General features: G+C 42.5%; 1 long non-coding RNA gene across 1 annotated transcript; it reads left to right on the top strand.

Moving 5' to 3' along the window:
• The first annotated feature begins 1,554 nt into the window (after positions 1–1,554).
• LOC147034854 (uncharacterized) lies at positions 1,555–15,298 on the top strand. Its single transcript, XR_015060571.1, has 3 exons — positions 1,555–1,802; positions 5,634–5,747; positions 15,209–15,298. It is a non-coding gene; the product is annotated as an uncharacterized LOC147034854 (long non-coding RNA).
• The last annotated feature ends 5,309 nt before the right edge of the window (positions 15,299–20,607 follow it).

Genomic DNA, 20,607 nt, shown 5'->3' on the forward strand with positions numbered 1-20,607 from the left:
CCGAGCCAACTGGCATGATGACAATTGAAGTCACCACATACAAGGAAGAGAGAGTTCGGATGAGAAGATAGAAGTTGTTCTATGTTTTCAGAGAGTGAGGTATAAATGGAGGCATCACTGTTTAGTGGACGGTACAGCATACATATAAACATGAGGTGGGAGTGGAGGGGAAGCCATAGCCAGAGGTATTCCTGGAGGTGTGCGGGAGTGAGGGCAGTGTATGGAGAGTGATTTATGGAGTCTTTAATGAAGAGGGCAACCCCTCCACCAGGACGAGGCTCAGGTCTGTCATACCAGAGGAGGGAGTAACCAGGGAGAGAGACTAGGGAGTCATAGATGTCTTGATGGAGGAAAGTTTCTGTTAGGCAGATTATATCTGGTTTGTCAGTAGCAGCCTGAATGGAAAGATCTGTCAGGTTTGAGCGAAGGCCCCGGATATTTGAAGTTCACACTGTTAATGAAGATGGAGAGGAGGAGGCTTTGGGAGCAGGGGAGGGAAGGGGGAGGGTAGAATAAGGGTGGTGGGGGGGGGAGGTAAGGGGAGTTGTTCAAAGAGTGTCGGGAATTGCAGAAGCGCTCAGGGAGGGGGTCTGATCAGGAGAAAAGTATCTGTGGTGCTCGGTTGAGGTGCAGTCGGGAGTAAAACGAGAGGGAGCAGAAGGGAGTTGAGGATTTGTGTAGGTGGAGTGAAGAGATGGAAGAGAGAGGGCAGGAGAAGAAGGAAGCATTGTGGATGAGATGGGGGGGGGCAACTTTGCAAAGAGTGAGTTAGGGGGGGTGAATGGTGGGAGAAGGGTGAGTGGGGAGAGTTGAAGGAGAAAGGTGATGGGGGAGTTTTTGAGAAAGGTGAGAGGGAAGCTTGGAGGGGGAAGAGTGTGATCATTGCTTTTAGGGGGAAGGGTGAGAGGGGTGAATTGGCACTTCAGTTGGTAAAGAATTACGATTGAAGGAAAGCAAACATGCAAAGCAAACTGGGTTTTTTTAGTTTTTCATTCAGAAATGCAATGAAAGACATTTCTTGAGGGATGCAATGAAGGCGAATTAAAAGAATGGAGAGAAGAAATGTTGTAACAGTTGGACTTTTTAGACAACATATGAAGGAACGGTCAAATAGAGAGCAGTCTGTTGAAATAGAAAAAGTGTCACAAATTCTGATGCAGTCATGAGAACCACACGTGTGAAAGCGGAAGATGAAGTATTATAAGAGATTGTTCTTCTTATTGTTATTGTTTTTGATGGAGATTGCAAAAGATTAGGTGAAAGAAAGGTTGACGAAAAGATCGCGAGGCAAATGGTTAATTTGGATCGGTAAACGCAGAGGGTGGAAACAGATCACGTGGTTACAGGAGAAGCACGTGGTTATGGGAGGTGTATAATCAAAAGTGAATTACTTTATTTATTTATTTATTCATTTTAAATAAGGATTGCGTAAGATTCAGAAAATGTAAGGTTGAAGGAGGAATCATGGAGGTGTATGGTAAATTTGGAATGGTAAACGCAGAGTGAAGCTGATGGTTCAATAAAAAAAAGTCACAGTAAGAGGGTAGAGAGAGACGTGTGGTTTCAGTTGGTGTATAGTTAGGAAGGATACAAGGAAAAAAAATTTTTGATGGATTTTTGAAGATTAGATAAGATTGGAGAATGGTGGGTTGTAGGAAGAAATCGTGAAGGGTCAGCTTCAGTGAAGAAGAAGGATCATCGTGAAATCAGTCATCAAATCCTGAAGTGAGAGTGGGTCAGCTCAAATCGAAGAAAGATGGTGTGCCGGCAGAAGGAGAAAGAAGAAGGATCGGTACTCGTGGGTATCGAGGGAGAAAGGGTTGTTGTTTTTTTTTAATTGAAAACAAGATACAGAGTGTGTTTTTGGGAGGGATAGATGGGGGGGGGCATTAGGAAAAGTGGGGAGAATAGGAATTGATTGAAACATGGAGAGAATACAAATAAAAGGACAGTACACCGAGACGGGAAGGAGGAGTTGGCCTCAAGGAGTCCGATAAGACAAGGTCGACAAAAACTCACAAAATAGCACGATTTTTGTAACAAAACCGAACTAGGAACACACAGTAAACATATAGGTGAGAAAATAAACAGTTAAAACGTGACAAATGATGACTAGAAACTTAACTTTGAGAAAGTTGGCAGAGACGCCTGAGAGAAGCTGCCATTGCTTCAAACACAGTACCGGAACCAATGTTCCCACAAATAGATCGTTTTTATTATTATTGTTATTATTGGTTCACGAGTCAGTAAGTGACCACTATTTCATTATGGTGTGTGTCTGTCTGTCTGTCTGCCCGAGAATAGCTCCGTGGGTTTTGATCCGATCTTGATAAAATTATTGGTTCACGAGTCAGTAAGTGACCACTATATTCGTTATGGGTGTGTGTGTGTGTGTCTGTCTGTCTGTCCCGAGCATAGCTCCGTGGGTTTTGATCCGATCTTGATAAAAATTATTGGTTCACGAATCAGTAAGTGACCACTATATTCGTTATGGGTGTGTGTCTGTCTGTCTGTCTGTCCTGAGCATAGCGCTGTGGGTTTTGATCCGATCTTGATAAAATTAGGGTGCGAGGTTTGCATCATGATCTAGTGGTGTTTTCCAGAGAATGGGCGTGCTGCACCCATTATGGGTGGAGCCACGCCCAAAAATCATGTGTTTTTAGGGGGTAGCCGCTTTCAAGTTGCATCTTCTCCGAGAGGGTTTGTCAAATCTGGCAGGGGTTTCAGTATTTGGTTAGCGCAATGGCACCTGCATAGCCCCACGGAGCTCGATTTTTCATTTTCGTCCCAAGGTCAAGGTCACAAGGTCACAAACTTAGAAAATGTCAAAAAAAATCAATAAATTGGGCATCGAGCTCCTAGGGTTTTCAACTGTTTCGCATGAAAGTTGGTATGCAAGTAGTGCTCTTCGAGTACGACAACTTTCATCATTTATGTTTTTTCCCGATTCCCGCCAGTTTGCCCGTGGCGTCCCCTCGAAGGTCAAAAAATTAAAAAGGCGAACCGTGTACATTGCTCGTGAACCATCGCCGTCTCCAGACTTATTATTATTATTACTGCTTTTGGTTCATGTTCCCACAAATTTTCTGGAACTGGGACATCAAAGTTTTGCAGATGTGCCAGCTCTTGCAGATGTACCTTACAAACTCTGTTGTGTCTGTGTGTACAGCTGTTATGACATGAGTTTGTATTTGTGTGTGTTCAGTCATTAAGCATAAGATATTCTCTTTTCTAAACCCACCTCCACCATTACCTTTTTTTCTTTTTTTTCACTCTCTCTCTCCCTCTCCCTCTCCCTCTCCCTCTCCCTCTCCCTCTCCCTCTCTCTCTCCCTCTCTCTCTCTCTCTCTCTCTCTCTCTCTCTCTCTCTCTCTCTCTCTCTCTCTCTCTCTCTCTCTCTCCCTCTCTCTCACCCCCTCCTCACATCTCTCCCTCCCACAGTATTGCAATGCTTGGTGAGGGATAGCTCTCCCCACCTCCCCCCTTACTTGCTCTTCCCCCCTTCTAAGTTTCCCTTCCCTCCTGCCTCTTCTCTCTCCCCTCTCTCCGTCCTCACTCAACCACCCTCCCTAATGCCCCCCATCAGTGAAGCAATGGGTTGTATTTGCTAGTGTGTGTGTGTGTGTGTGTGTGTGTGTGTGTGTGTGTGTGTGTGTGTGTGTGTGCGCACGAGTGTGTGTGCGTGTGCGCACGAGTGTGTGTGTGTATATATATATATATATATATATATATATATATATATATATATATATATATATATATATATATATATATATATATATATATATACACACACACATATATTAGTGGGCCAGATCATCAGGTTCACCCCCAGTGTCGACTCAGGGCCGACGGGGAAGTTCTCTCCTCTCTCTCATCACATTGACACCTCGTTCGCACCTGGACCAAACCACTGCACGTGTCTCCAGGTTGCTTAGGTACTCCAGTCCCTGGAGGATCGGTGCTTAGACATCGATTGCCCTCACCGACTTCCATGGGGTCTGGAGATGCTGAAGCTGTCTCGAGATGCACCTGTGATGGTTCCTGCTGAAATTCACCTGAACTTCTTGGGATCTGCACCTACTGTGTCATGAGGATGTAGTCCATTGTCCTGCAGGTCATCATTCGATCTCTAATATTGTCTGGGGTCCACGGGAATCAGGTAACTGAACCCCCGAAGGGAGTGCGGGTCGGACGCATGATCAAATCAGAGTGGGGGAAGCCATCGGAGGAGTCTGACTCTGCCATGGTCCTCCAAACCCTGCCAGCTGTGGCCATCCAGAGCTGGGACAAGGAAGCCATCCATGGTCGTTATCTTAAAAAGGTCGTTGACCCCTGTCACGGGTTCCCCTAGGGGCGTTGAATTTAAACTTTTTGAAATGTGTTGGTGGACACCCTTACAAACACATTGGTGAAGAAATTTCTTGGTAAGGAATTTGTTCCCAGATTTTTGCAATATTCCCTGACTAATAGAACATTAGAGGGGATTAACTCAGGCATAATTTTGCAGCGAAATTATCACCACAAGATCAATCTATTGGGTGGGGTGTGGATTAGGATTAGCTTTTTGGGTCCAGACTTATGATACCTGCACTCCAGATGTGGTGTTTTGTGGATCACTTACTGTCTGCCTTTGGCTCTCTGAAGATCCCTCCACCTGTCTCTCTCATTCACTGTTTCTTCTGCTCTTTCTTTTCTATTATTCCTTGTAATAACATGTTCATATCAGATTTTAAGCTAAAAAAGTTTCTTTTGATTAGGTCGTAATAAATGATGCTTACAAACAATTAAAAGAAATCAAACTTTTATTCTCCTTTCTTCAGACTGAAATTTCTCCATACTTATGACAGATATAGCATAACAAGCTTAGTTTTAGTACAAAGCAGATGCAGATGCACTTTGCATAATTTCAAGTATGATTTTTTTTCAGAGGGGGTGATTATTATTTTTTGAAATATGTTTGTAGATGAAGAGGTCTTCATCGTATCTAGAAATAGAAAATATAAATACACCTTCAACCACTTTTTATAGTAAGGAATGAACAAACAAACATCCACCCTTTAATGAGACTTTCTCAAATGCATCACAATCCCTCAACCAGTCTAGGTGTATGGAATTAACCATCCACACCTAATTTACTTACCTGTCCTCCTCATACCTACAAACTCCTCTGTCTCCTACAAATATTTATAGATATCTTTTTAATTCTGGTTTAAATTTATCTCCTGATTCTGCTGCCACAACTTTCTAGAGAGACCATTCAAGGCATTAGGTATGACATTAGTGAAACACCCCTGCTTTACTCTTATCTAAACTCTTCTCTTCTTTACTTTTTAATTGTGGTCCCTGTTTCTGTCACTCTCTCTTCAGCTGAAAAACTCTTCTGCACTTATTTTGTAATTCTGCACTTATTTTCTCTTCTGCACTTATGTGCATGGGAACAAATGCACAAAATTTCTGCACAAAACTTTTGCATTTATTTTCTGCACTTACCCTTAATTCTTTTAAACATCTTACTTCGATCATCTCGTGATCTCCTCTTGTCTAATGTATAAAGTCCGTTCTCCTTCAACCAGTTCTGAGATAACCTCAGAATCAATCTTGACTCATATACTGATCCCTCTTTTTTGCAGATATCTCCTTCCTCGGATGTAGTGACCAAAACTGCATTCATATTCTATATGAGGCTTCACTACATTCCTGGACAGTGCTCACGCTTCCTGTTTTGATATATAATTTATCCCTCTGTGAGTACAACCTCAAACACTCCAATCTGTACCTGTAACTGCCTGGCACTGTGCTGTCTGCTTCCCCTCCCTCTTCCCCTGTATCTTTGTTTTACCATCCCCATATACTTCTCCTGTCTCACACACTTCAAGATTTCTCCTTGCATTAAGAGCATTATTTTTGTCTAAAATGCATTCGAATGACTGCAAGCATCTTATTTTATGACTAAATGACGTTTGCATCATTTTCTTGAATACTTTAGCTTCACAAGAAAAATTCTGTATTTTTCAAGTATATGAGATAATGCTGACTTCCACGTCATTGCATTTGGTTCTGAAGGGATAATGCAAGGTGACATATATACAGAATACCTGCCTTTTTTTGAGCACCATTCCATAGGATGCTCTGGGATGAAATGCTGAGTTGTTGATCTGGTCCAGCCGAAGAGTTAAAGGAACCAACCACGAGGAACTCGATCTTAAGGGAGTCATGAGGAAACCAACTTATCAGTTCATAGATGGCTGGAGGGTCTCCATTGCTGTCGAAGTTCATTGTGTGACCAAAAATAATGAAACTGACTTTCTGTATATAAAACAGCAACTAGAATAGATGAAAAGTGGAGCAGAATGTAAATTACATAATCAGAAGTAGTATACACGATAAAATCACACTTTACTGTTTATTTCACCTGCCATGGCTGAAATTGCTTTAAATCGGCACAAGTGCCATTTAGAAAGGGACCCGATGTGTTACGGCATTCTTGCATGTCATGCAGGGCATGTGCCACGGCGAACACAGCGATGTATGTGTTCCTATGATAATGCATCTGGAAATAATCTTCATCAGCAGAAACATTTGCATTTAGTATTTTGGCAAGTCTGCACGGAAAGGCAATATGGTGATCATTCCAACTGAAATTCAATGTTTTCTCCCAGAACTCAAGCATGAATTTGTCAGCCATTTCACCTTGCCTTTCTGAATCAACATGTATCACTTCACTTTGCATGCTCTGTGTGGTCAGTGGAGGTATTCCGAGAATTGAAACCATTTCAGTGGTCATTGTTGAATAAGCCTTTTGTGAGAAGAAATTACATTACATCATTTTGTTAAAAAAAGTATTCCACAACTGAAAGGAATATTTTTCTCACCATTTGATTTTTTTGATTTCATGTATGTGTTGCTGTTTTCAGCTTAAATTTGCTCTCTTAGCATATGTTACAAAGGGATGTGAAGAAAAAAGGTTTTTGTTTTGTCTCATCAAATGGAACACACGTTAAAGATAATTTAACAATCTTGCACAATCCCATTATGAAAAACCTTTCTTTTCTTTTTTTCCAAAAAACTAGCTGAGATTGTAGGAGAAGATTTGTATGATGCTGATGTGATTGGAGATTGAAATCGAATAACCTGCATTTATACTGCTTCTATTCCCCATGTAAGTTGTTTTCAAAATTGATTGAGGGAAAAAAAACAAACTTGTTAAAGCCAATGTTGTTTAAATCAGACATTCAAAATTGCGTGAAATCTGATGAAGACCAATCTGAAGCATTGGAAATAGCCTCCTGTTGCCATGAACAAGGATATACTTCAAAAGGGATGAGATATGCCCAGATGGCTAATACCTACCATGGCGACTCAAGAAAAGTGCTGCCCAGATGGCAAAGAAAAGAGGCTTAGCCTGGGAGATGTAAGTATGGAACCATTGGGAAAAGGAGTGCCCATAATGGTTTAACTCAAACCTACCCTGGGACCTCACAAGCTATAAAAAATTTTGCCCGAGAGGATGACCCATGTGCCAGACACAGGAAAAATAAAGTTTGAAGAGAGGTGATGCACCAAATCATTAATTGTGTGTTGTCTTCATTCGGGACAAAATGGGGGGGGGGGGGAGGGGTGGATATATGTGATTTTTGTTATTAAATACATCTGCTTGGACCTTTCAGTGAAAAGCATTAAATAATTATAAGCAGTTTAAATGAATGAAGACCACATAATGCTGGAGATTAATTTCATTGACTGAGCCTGTGAAACATGTTGAAATCTAAAGAATTCTGGGGAAAAACATATTCATTCTACAATACATTTATGTGCTCTCTGAAACATATATATATATATATATATATATATATATATATATATATATATATATATATATATATATATATATATATATTGTTGCGGATTCGCGCCCGCCGGCGTGCGGACGGCCACGTAACTCGAATCGCGGCACGTCGCCCACCAGACGGACAATCCCGTCGTGACCCTCTCGGACTAACGCCGGGAACCAGTCATGGGTGGGCCTTTCGGCCTCACCACGATCGTGCCAATCGGCCCCCCACATGGGATAGGGTTGCTCGCCAAATTCGACCTACCTAAGTACCCACACGGAGGGTAGACCGGGCGATCGCACCTCGCCGCAGGTCGACTTCGGACACGGGCCACTCTAAGCGACCCGTTCCGTACTATCGGGATAACCGAGCGGTGTTATCGTCGGCATCGACGGTTCCGATTAATTATTGGGCGTATTTAGCCCACGACCAACCCTTTACGTGAAGTAAGATGGAGATTCAATAAAGGAAAAGACGAAGCGAAACGGGAAAACAGTTCAACATAAAGCACATTTATTTCGCGATGGCACACGGATAGCACACATATACAATTATACACCAAAAGCAAATGTAAAAGAAGAAGAAACACACAATAATGCACAAAAAGCAAATGTAAAAGCAAAACACAATGCAGATCTACCACCGACTACCGAGCACACGGCAACACTTATACAGTTTTACTTCACAGACGGCGCCGACAACACATATACTCAACGCAAAAGAAAAAGGGACCACCCTCCACTATGAGGGGGCAGACGTGCCTGGGGCCGAGACCGCGTCGAGCCTATCCGTCTGGTGATGAGCCGCAAAATGGCGGTGGCGCCCCGACTCCGCGGGCCTCGCGGCCAGTGTCTGGAATGGGGTGGGAACGGGGCCCCCTTCTCACACTATCTCAGCGCGGGGGGAAACAGGAGGGGGTTGTTGATGCTCGGGGGGATGAGGATATCTCGCTGGCTCGGGTCCCGCGACGAGCGTCTCCACCGCGACCTCGGTCGCGTTATCGGCCTCCCCTCTCTGCAGCTCCCCGACTCTGACACGAGCGCCCTCTCAACTGCCTTCGCCGCCGCCGCCACCTCTCCCACTCTCCACAGCTCCGTCCAACTGCTTTCTCCGACTCTTCTCTTCTCAACTCTCCTTGACTGACTCTTTCCAACTCAACTGGACTCCACCAACTCCCAACTCAACTCTCAACTGACTCCTACTCAACTTGACTGACTCTTTCCAACTCCACTGCTCCGACTCTTCCCAACTCAACTGCCTTCTTGGCGAGCGAACGCGGCCCTTTATAGCCCCCGTGGCTTCGCTCCTTCACCTTCGACCCTTTACCTCTGGCTGGCTCCCCATTGGACAGAGGAAAAGTGGGCGTGAATGCTTTATGATCCATGGATCTGCATATAGCGATTATACTCCGACGCACCTGGAGGCGGGGCCAAATCGCCCCACGCTCGCCGATAGGACGGAACAGAAGTGGGCGTGAGTCGTTTTTGATCCGATTGCTTCGGAAAGGCTGGTGTTTTTGCACCCGCTGCTCGGTGCGCGCCCTGCACGAGTCCAGGATCGGCGCCCACAAGCGGCGCGGGAATGGCGGTGATGCGACGGTTGCGAGAGCGAGATGTGACGGCAAGGGTCGTGGCTGTTGTTGTGAAGCGGCGTTGCGGTTGGTGGTTGTTGTGTGATGGCTGTTGAGACGTGGTTGGTGGTGGTTGTGATGGTAGTAATGGCGGCTGGTCCAAAATAAAGATAGTAAAAGAAAAACGGCTATCTAGAGGGGTCGCAGCCCGAATGAATGACATCTATTCCCTCTAAACAACGGGTTTGGGCCTAACTACACATATACTTACAGAGATATCTCACCTAAGGGACCTGAATGGTGGTTTGCGAATTTCGTCAACCACAACAATATATATACATATATATATATATATATATATATATATATATATATATATATATATATATATATATATATATATATATATATATATGATGTTCCTGCTTTAGTAGTAATTTGTTTTTCTGCATTTTATTTTATATGTGTGTTTAAAGGAATGCTTTGTACGAGCCATGAAACCAGAGGCCTGGATGTCTTATTGTGCACATGCACAGCTTAAGACATGATCTTTATCTTGCCTGCTCACTTGCTAAAACGTACCCCCTCTTAAACTTCATTTTTTCAAGAGAATATGAAGCCTTGTATTCTCTCATGCTCCAACTGCATTATTTGATGTCGAATTTTTTTACTCTGATTGAATTAAATACAGTATATGCATAATTGCTCATTGAAACAGCTGGTTGGAATGTGAGAACATGTAGGGAGAATTATAGTCACATACACATGTGTATAAATGATTGAAACATTGTTTGCTCTTCCCTGGAATTGTAATTTGAAATTGATCCCATATTCATTTTGCTTTGCTAAATTGTTTTCTTTAAAGTGATGTTAATTAACCTCCACCATCTTCGAAGATGGATGGAGGTTACTGTTTTCACCCGTTTCTGTTTGTTTGTTATCTTGCCAAAACGAAGTTTTTGCAAGATATGTTAGTCAGCTTGTATGTTTTTTTGTTTTTTTTTTTGTCTGTAATCATGTATAAAAAATTCTGCAGAGCACAGTTATCATTGGAAATTTTTGTAACTTTGCATATCAGAGGCCTATAGAGGTCCCTTTCAGTGCACAAAATTTTGAAGGTCAAGGTCAAAGGTCAAGGTCACTTTGTCGCAAATCAGGGGAGTCGACGAAACCCTTATTTTTTGAGTAATTTTGATCGGATCGTCTTCAAACTTCATGGGAATATAGTTCATGGTCTGGCGCTCAGCTGATTAATTTTTGGTGGCGATTGGCCTTGACCTTCATGGTTAGCGCCTAAGGTCAAACATATTTGACCCCAAGGTCAAATTTTCAAGTTTTAGGAACCATATCGTGTAGTACCTCAAATTGAACACCTCGATGAGTGCTTTCTAGATATGTCAAGCTTGAGACATTATGACGTCATTTGGTGACGTTATGAGGCAAAAGCATATTTTTCATGGTTACTCTGTAGAACGATTCTCATCGGATTCTCTCGTAGGCAGATATTCCTCAAGGAGTCGCTCCTGGTGGATAGCAGCTCTGTTCACCTCAGTGTGACCTTAAAGAAGTCACACGTGGTCACCTTTTGGCAAGGTTTTTTGTTTGTTTGTTTGTGAACAGTATTACGGAAAAACTCCTTGACGGATTTCGACGAAACTTGGTGGGGGGGTTAGGTATGGTCCAAGGATCATGCCATTAAATTTTGAACTTGGTCCCCCCCCCCCCAAAAAAAAAGTTGTGAGAGAAAATTTTTTTTCTTGCATTTCTACATGTTTTAAGTGATTTCCAACCCCCCCAAAAAAATTGTTACCCCCCCCAAATTTTGTTTTTGCATTTGTACATGTTTTAAGTGATTTCCAACCCCCCCAAAAAAAAATTTAGAGAAATAAATTTTTTTTTTTGCATTTCTACATATTTTAAGTGATTTCCAACCTCCCCTCCACCCCCCCCAAAAAAATTGTTAGAGAAAAAAAAATTTTTGCACCTTTTTTTTCAACAAAATTTTGATTTCTTTTTTTGCATTTCCACATGTTTTAAGTGATTTCCAACCCCCCCCCCCCCAACAAAAAATGTATAAAAGAACTATAACTGTCAGCACTGTTGACATATTTAATGAATAAGATATGAGGTTCACTTGAGTGACCCAGCAGTATTGGCGGCGGAGGTTTTGCACTCTCCCGAGTGCTCCCCCTCTAGTTTAATATGTATTAATCTAATTGACTAAGAACTATTCAGTGACCTGGAAACATAAGAATGAGTTCCAGATATATCTACATGATGGAATAACTTTATATCTTGGTTTACCTTTCATCGAATAGTTTTATATCATGGTATTGAATGGCTTTTTCATTCTCCAGTTTGCTTTATACTGAAAGTTATATTTTAGATATTATAAGCACTTGTTCTCTGTCACAACAACCAAGCTTGGGAAAGCGGAGGAGAAATCGTTCCCTGACCATTTTCTGCATGCAAGCAGCGATGTGGATTTCTTCATTGATTAAGACGTCTCCACTTGGAATGACAAATATGTGTTTACTCTTTTCCTATTAAATAAAACTTGTGAATTCATCCATCCCCCCTTCCTGGGTAGTTTATAATCATGTTTTTCTCAACCATCCCATTGCACCATTACTTGCTTGAGAGTATAAAAGGGACATTCTGATGGACATTTAGTTGGAGGGATTCATCTACTGCATTCTATGTTTTCCTCCCATGCGCATGAATAAAAGTTTCAAACTCTGAACCTGAAGGAATTTTCTTCCACACAGGTAAGCCTGTACTAATATGTTCCATGGTTGGATTGTCGACGAGTAAACCATCTCCCCCACCAGGTGTCCTGGTCAGAAGGGTGTATAGATATGGACAACCAACAAGATTAAAAACAAAACCTGTCAAAGGGTGGAGGAGCTCTTTGTGAGCCAACTGCCATCCATATCTGGTGCCAAACTGTCTCCGGACATCCTCCTGCAGTTGGATACCTCTTTCTAGGAGGTTGGTGGCAGGATTTGCACTCCAGCCACCGTAAGACACTTCATTCGACAAAACACACAGAAAAAAAAATACTGAAAACTCACTCCAAGGGAGTGATCTTGTATGGGACAGCTGTGTAGCACAGCTTTCCCAGCTGTGCAGCTGCTCTTCCGAGGGCAGCTCACCGGATGACAGTATTGGGGAAAATCCTTTGGGAAGAACATTCTTTAATAATAGGAGGAAAAGCAAGGGGTAACCTTCCTAGAGCAGGTTGTGGTGGTGTGTGTCGGTGTGGTGCTGAGGTGTCATACACCAGATGGCGGTCTCTGGTTAACCTGAGGCGGTCCCTTTGGGTGGGTGTCTGGAATGTCCTTACTCTAAGAGAGGATGATCACCTATCTCTGCTATCATCTGAGCTCCAGTGTTTTGTCATCAGTATTGAAGCACTCTCTGAGGTTTGGAGACCGGATAGTGGTGAGATCATGTGGATGGTTACACCTACAACTGGTCTGGTCACTCTGATGGTTACCATGTCGAAGGAGCTGTGGCAGCTGTTGAAGTAACACTGGTCAACGAGAGTATTATGAGAATGAGTATTTGTCACTCTTTGGGTGTCATTTTCTTGGTCTCTATTTATGGTCCTACTGAGGCGAGTGATCTCACTGTATGCCTAGTGTTAACTTAATGGTTAGGATAGCGGGCTTCAGATCCTCGGGTCCTGAGTACAAATCCGGCCCATCCTTTGAAGTAATTCCAGGTGGGGTTGATTCAGCCCATCATCCTTCCGAGGTCAGCAAAATGATTACCAACTTGCTGGAATTATTGAGCCATTTGAGTATCCTGTGTTGGAGTGGTGACCCATCCAGGATTGTGCTCAATAACCCAGGAGACTGCTTTGGCAACACCGACGCTCTGTACATAGTATGGACCCAATGGATGGATGGATGGATCTCACTTTTCTCTGGGCTTGTGATCCCGCCTCTCATCTTTCTCGGCTTCATGCTGTGGAAACCAAGGAATTTAGTATCATTGGTATCTCCCGTGATGAGGCCGAGTCTTTGGGTCTCTCTCACTGCAGGCAGGTTGGTGGTCTTTCTGTCTTCTACCGTCTCCTATTCAGCCTCGCCCCCCCCCTCCCCTGCTCTGTCTGCAATATTTCCCCCCATATTTCCACAAGGCACTCAATGTCCACTAGCAACCCCCTTGTGGTAAAACTACCAAAATGAGGAATCGCTGCTCACCTTCACTCTTTCATTCCTCATTTTCCTGCCTTTAGAACAAACTCCCACACTTTCTTCAATCCCACTCTTCCCTCCAGGTTTTCATAGCCACTGTTCACCACCATCTCTTATCTTCACCGATCCAAAACCACGATATTTTCTATCCCCATTAAATCACCCCAAACCAACCTCCTTCAAATTCCCTAATTTCTTTCCTGAAAGTCCCTGTCGTGTGAGGACCTGAAAGTCCCTGTAGTGTCCATTTTGTTCACCCTGTGTACCCCGCCCCATCCCTCTCCCTTCCACAGATCTCCTCATGTCTCTGTTCCCCACTGTTTTGTCCTTCCCTCTCCCACCCCTCTTGTTTCCTGCTCCCCTTGTTGTGCATTCTGTGTGTTAGCTCTCATATGAGCCTCGACATTGTAAACAAAGTCCAAAGTCTGTCGGGATGGCCGAGAAGTACACATACTCGCATCTAAGCTGTCTAGCTTGGATTTGAATCCCGACACAGCTATAAACTGTCATCCCGCTGCTTCACAGGCAGGGTGATTCATCAATGTGTGTGCCATCCCTCGGGTGGATATTAAACTGGATTCCCTCCTCCAGCATTCGTTGGTGGATGTTAAAGATCCCACAGTGTCATTCTATTTGTGAAGAGTCGGCGAGCTATCTTCAGCACAACGGCTATATTCCAAATCCCTACCATAATCAGCAGGGGGCATTGCATCAGCGGAATAGCCGCGCCCTCAGCCATTGATGATACCCTACAAAATTGTGCTGCATAATAACGAAGAAGAAGACAAGGAAGTGCACTGTTGTCATTGATTTTAACTTACATGGTCAAAAAGTAAATAACAACATGAAAGATGCAATACCATAAATACCTGGTTAAATCTCCCAGGGTAAGATGTTTCATTTTCACATTCATAGCCTGCAATGAAATTCGTGCTCAAACTTCTGAAGTATTCATGGAGACCAGGAATTGGAGAAAAGTTTACACTTGAGCCGATGGCACCTTGAAAGAGGTCAAAGAAGCGGGGTGAAGAAATCACTCGATCCTTTATCCAACCATCCGGTCCCAGCCAGGTTATACCAAGTGACACGTTGCGCCTTAACAGCTCTTCAGCAAGTGGGTGTAGTTCATTCCGAACCATGAAAAGCAAAATTACTTTCGCTTTTGTGCTTGTCATGATGTCACCTTGAACCACACAAAATCACACATCATAAGATGATAAATAAAGTAAACAGGTGTAGCACTGTCAATATTGTCATTCACGCGAGAAACGGACAGAACATGATATAACACATGTAAGACACATATGACATACGGATAGGATATGAACAAAATTATCATGCTATGTCATCTTCTGTACTGCTGAGTGCTGTGTGTGTGTGTGTGTGTGTGTGTGTGTGTGTGTGTGTGTGTGTGTGTGTGTGTGTGTGTGTGTGTGTGTGTGTGTGTGTGTGTGTATTTTTAGCCCACGCTCATGAAGCGAAAAGTGGGGTTAAGCAATTGGTCACGTATGTGCATACATAAAATATACGTGTCTGCATTTTGCTATTCCCTTTTCTCTGCAACTACTTGTCTGATTGACACTAAATTTTCACCACAGATTGAAACTTGGAAAGAGGGAGGAAGCTGATGAACAAGTGAAAAAGATGCTCAATACAGATGCATTGTGTCCTCACTAAATCCTTGGTTGTCACTGGTTGTGTGTTGGTTAAATACAAGTATGGGACCACGTGTTGCTACGTGGACTAGCGCCAACTTAACAACATGACATTCAGACTCATATACACTGCTGAGAAATAACACTGTTGATGCCATTGTGAGATTAAATTGGTTCTCAAACTTGGACTTTAAGAGTGGGTATTGAAAGGTGGAGTTGGATAAAACAGGGAAAGGGAAGATGATGTTTTCTCAGGTAAGAGACAGTATGACTTCACTGCAATGCTGTTTGGTTTGTGTAACACCCTGCCACCTTTGAGAGACTGATGGAGTGAGTACTCAGCAGCATGTCATGCAAATAATGCCTGGTATACCTGAATGATGTCCTGGTACACCCTAAAATATTTGACCAAGACATTATCAATTGAGACCAGGTGTGTGTGTGTCTCTCAGATTGGCTGGGCTGAAATTGAGTCCCAGTAAGTGTACTTTGCAAAAAAGGTGGCCTATCTCGGTCACATTAAAGGCCGTGAAGTAATGAAGACTGACCCAGCTCAGGTAAGTGTGGTAGAGGAGTGGCCTGTACTTCATAACATCAAGTAGGTGTGACGATTTTGGGGCTCTGCTCCTATTATCGGCGTTTTGCGGCAAAGTTTGTACAGCTTGCCAGGCCTCTTCACCAGCTTGTGGAGAAAGGGACAAGCTTTACTTGGACAAAGAAGTGCCAAGACACCTTTGTTAAATTGAAGGGGTGTTTGACATCCACACCCATTTTAGCTTACCTCACTGGTGACAGGATTTTTAACCTGGACACGGATGCAAGCCAGGGAGGATTGGGAGCAGTTTTGTCTCAAGCACAGGAGGGCGTGGAAAGAGTGATCACATATTATATAATTCTCAAATAATTAAAAAGATGCTTTGTACATTGAGATGGCAGAACTCATGTCCATAGATGGAGCAGTTAAGCAACTTGGTTCGTCTACATGGAAAATGTAGGGATGGGAAAATTGACAGAGAGATATCTTCGGGCCTATCTCCACCATAAAGTTGTTCCTGTATTTATTCAGAAAAGAATTCAACATTCCAGAATGAGATCAAGTCCGTCTGTTAAGTGCATGTTTTTGCAGGATGAAATTGGGAGAACACAACGTCAATCATCGGGCCTACGTCACACTTTGCGAACAGAATGGCGGCTTGCACAGGAGTTTTTGTTCTTCTTTGACATGGTACGTCTGTGTAGATATATCACAAAGATTGATGACCGTGTCGAATTGGCTGCAAGACAGAGAAATGATCGAAACATTGATCGTTTAAAGGTCAAACGTTTTGGTTCCATCATTCGTGATTCTTCAAAGCATGTTCTCAATTTGTCGGACTATACCCTATCTGGCACCGAGAGGTTTGTTCTCACTCATGGTTTTGGGTTCAGCATTCCAAACAACAGCATTAAAAGAGAGGAAGTTTTTGCAGAGTTTGAGCTTCTTTATGAGCAGTTGAGTAAACATTATGCAGTTTCTATTGAAGCAGATCAGGCGATGAAGGCTCCACTTTGTGATTTAGCATGTGCCAATTGTGGGGCCCCAAACGACGTTTCTGACTTCTATTTACAAAGGGAATGCATGAATGCCATGAAGAATTTAAGAAGAAACTCTGAAATCAACATCTGTAAACCTGACAAAGGCTCTGATGTGGTTATTTTAAACCAGGTGGACGACGTGAACAAAATGTTTGTTATTCTACAGGATCAGTCCAAGTTTCGACATCTGGGAAGTGTGGATACACATGACGGAACATCATGCTGGGAGAATGAAATCTGTAAGAGGTTGCTCCAACTGCATAAACGTGGTGAATTGTCAAGGGAATATTACAAGAGGGTCAAGCCGGTAGGCTCTCTTGGTCTGAGAATGTACGGTCTAATGAAGATTCACAATCAGAATGTTCCACTGAGACCAATTCTGTCCATGGTCAGCTCTGACAAGCATCAGCTGGCGAAATGCCTGGGAGAGTTACTGCAATCAGCGCTCGAGTACCCGGTCTCCAGGTTCGTCGTCAAAGATTCTTTCACTTTTGCTGATGCCATAAGGGAGACGTGTCAGTAGATGATAAATGGGGTTTATGGGACTCCCATTCAAATGAATGGGGGAAAAGGGAAAAAACTTTCTGACTCAGCCCGAAAAGCCCAAAATAGGTGACTGATTTTCTCCCCACCAATCCCCTTCCCTCCCATACAAGCAAATGTAAAATTGAGACTTACTGATTAAAGCACTTCTTCCCTTTTATATTTTCATTCAACTCAAAGAGCAAACCAACAAATATTTGCCCATGTTCTACTTTAGGGAATAACTTAATTTTCTTATAACATTCATTTCCATAGAGTATGTTCACTTTATCTCTTCAAGAATGAAAGAAAGGGAAGTTTAAACAGCTTTTAAATGTAGGTTTTTGTCAAAATCATTCAAAACAAGCTGTTTCATTTTCGTGTTAAAATGAGTCAGTCTGGAATCAACCAAGCTGCTTCACCCGAACGAAGCCAAAAAAATTCCGAAGTCATTTCCTATGTGGGACACACCCTGAAAAACCATTGTTGTGAAATCTCCCATTATGTCAGCAAGTTGCTTATTTCAACCAACTTGCGTGCCGAGTGTGTTTTATTTGGAGAATGGATTGTGCAGATAATTTTTCCGATCTTGCGGATCAATCGTTTTCACAAGATGACAGGTGAGATCCTTAACCCAATTCATTATTTGTTGTTTTATACAGAATTAAATCACTATACAACCAATAATTATTGTGTCTTTTTCGAACAGGTTGTCCCCAATAAGAACACCGTTGATAACTGATCGAGAACAGGAGACCATTGAATTACATGATGAGTGGCTAAAAATGAATGACTAGCTTGAAGACATTCGATCGTTCAGAAAATAATTGAATGATATTTTTGTTGGCTGGCAAGAAATCCTCTCACGTCCTCTGATCTTGAATGAGTCGAGTCAAAGGTGAGAAATTATCCGTGTGTGTGTGTGTGTGTGTGAATGTGTGTATTTGTGTTTGTGTATGTGTGTGTATGTGTGTGCGTGTGTGTATGTGTAAATGTGTGTGAATGTGTGTATTTGTGTTTGTGTATGTGTGTGTGTATTTGTGTTTGTGTATGTGTGTGTGTATGTGTGTGCATGTGTGTATGTGTAAATGTGTGTGCATGTGTGCATTTGTTTTTGGTCGTGTGTGTGTGTGTGTGTGTGTGATTTTAATCATGATGTTTGAAAATTTTAGAAGGAAACGGTGAACAAATAGCCAAAATCCAGGATTCAAGGATTGATGAATTCAGAATGGTAACATATGCCACTGGTGAAAGGGGATGGTGAACCATGTGGCTGCATGGACATAAAGACATATGCACTAATGTCACGTGTTGATTCGAAGGATGTCCCATTGAGAAATGTGGGTTTTATGTTATGAGTGGACGAATCATCATAAGGGACATTAAAATGGTGAATATGGAAAGTGTTTTAAAGATCGGACAGTGTCGAGGATTCAAACGATCGTTATCTTTTCAATGATGGAATTTTTAGTCCATGAAGACCGAAGTAAAGGTCCATGTTTACTAAATCGGTAGAGAAATATCTGTGTCATAAAACAGAATGCAACCATCATGGCTAAGATGTGAATGAGAAACCTTTGTGTGCCAAGGTTTTGCATTCTCAGATGGAGTAAAAAGCCCTCCAGATGGTGGAATTCTGCTGTGGAGTGCTGGTTTGGGGCTACACACATCCTCCTCTCTGATATAGGAGAGTCTGCAGTGAAGACATCATAAGAGGGCCATGAACTTTTGTTTAAATTATGTTGCGAAGTTTTGATAATTAGTGTAGTTGATGCACTGTCGGGATGAGATATGTAGGAAGAAGAGTTGACCATGTTGTGGACAATGCCTATCTGAGGCTGACCAACAAGGACGTGTTAATTATTATTATTTTTTATATACCTTGTCGAGGCTCGTATGAGAGCAAACACACAATGCACAGCAAGGGGGGCACGAGACGAGAGGGGTGGGAGTGGGAGTGGGAGTGGGAGTGGGAAGGACAAAACAATGGGGAATAGAGACATCAGATTTGTGGAAGGGAGAGGGATGGGGTGGGGAACATGTGGTATACAAGATGGACACCACAGGGACTTTCAGGAAGGAAAGCAGGGAATTTGAAGGAGGTGGGTTTGGGGTAGATTAATGGGAGTAGGGTGGATTTACTGGTTCTGGCTCACTTTTCCCCATGTAAATGAATGGGGGATTTTCAGCGATTCCCTTTTTTTCCCCTAAAAATAAACCCCCTTTTTATCCGTTTTTCCCTGCTGTGCAGGGGTTTGGCTTTTTGTGAGGCAATGTTTTATGGCCGGATGCCCTTCCTGACACCAACCCTGGTCGCCTCTTACGACACACAGGGATATGGTACACCTATTCTAACCGGGGCATACACCGGGACCAGTACACTGACACTCATTTCGCCGACCTCGGAAGGATGACAGGCTGAGTCAACCCCCTGGTGTTAATTCAGCAGCCAACGGGTCTTGAACTCAGGACACTGGGATCCCAAGCCGCCACCCTAACCACTAAGCCAACACCAGGCTTAGCCAACACCAGGCTTTGTATATATATATATATATATATATATATATATATATATATATATATATATATATATATATATATATATATATAACCAGGCTATCCCAAGGTATATTTATTTGTCTCCCCTTTTAACCTGGAGGTTGAACCTCATTGAATTGAACAGCTCACTCATTGAACCTATAAAGATTTGTTCATTCTCAAATTCCTTCAATAGTTTAATTTTCTTTGCACAATAATCCCCATCTAAAATATTGACAAACAAAACATTTGAATCTTTATATTTTTTAAGATACCCCTTTTGTGCCATTACGAAATGATAAACTTCTCTTAATGATCTCATCTGGCCACCGCCCGAGTTGCAAATCATTTTTGTGTATAAACCACGCCATAAAAAAAGTTTTGTTTCAAATGTTTTCAGTTCATGCCGTGAAAATGAGGAAGTGTTTTTTTTTGACACGGTCGTGCTGTGTGAATGAGGAAGTGGTTTTGGACTGTCATGCTGTGAAAAAATAGGAACTATTCTGTGAGACAAGGTCTCGTGTTTATATTTTATCTCAGAACACGAACTGAAAACATTTGAATCAAAACCATTTTAAGTATGTTTTGTAAATGATTCATACAATCGCCCAGTTATTTTCCAAGCTGTCATTTCCTGTGGCCACACCCAATGATTAAGCAATCTCCTCATCGTTGCTTTATAAGTGATTCGCCAGACAAAGTTTCTG

This window comes from Eptatretus burgeri, chromosome 1, assembly GCF_056783735.1.
Source record: "Eptatretus burgeri isolate ZD-2024b chromosome 1, Ebu_testis_v1, whole genome shotgun sequence".
NCBI classification, from domain to species: domain Eukaryota; kingdom Metazoa; phylum Chordata; class Myxini; order Myxiniformes; family Myxinidae; genus Eptatretus; species Eptatretus burgeri.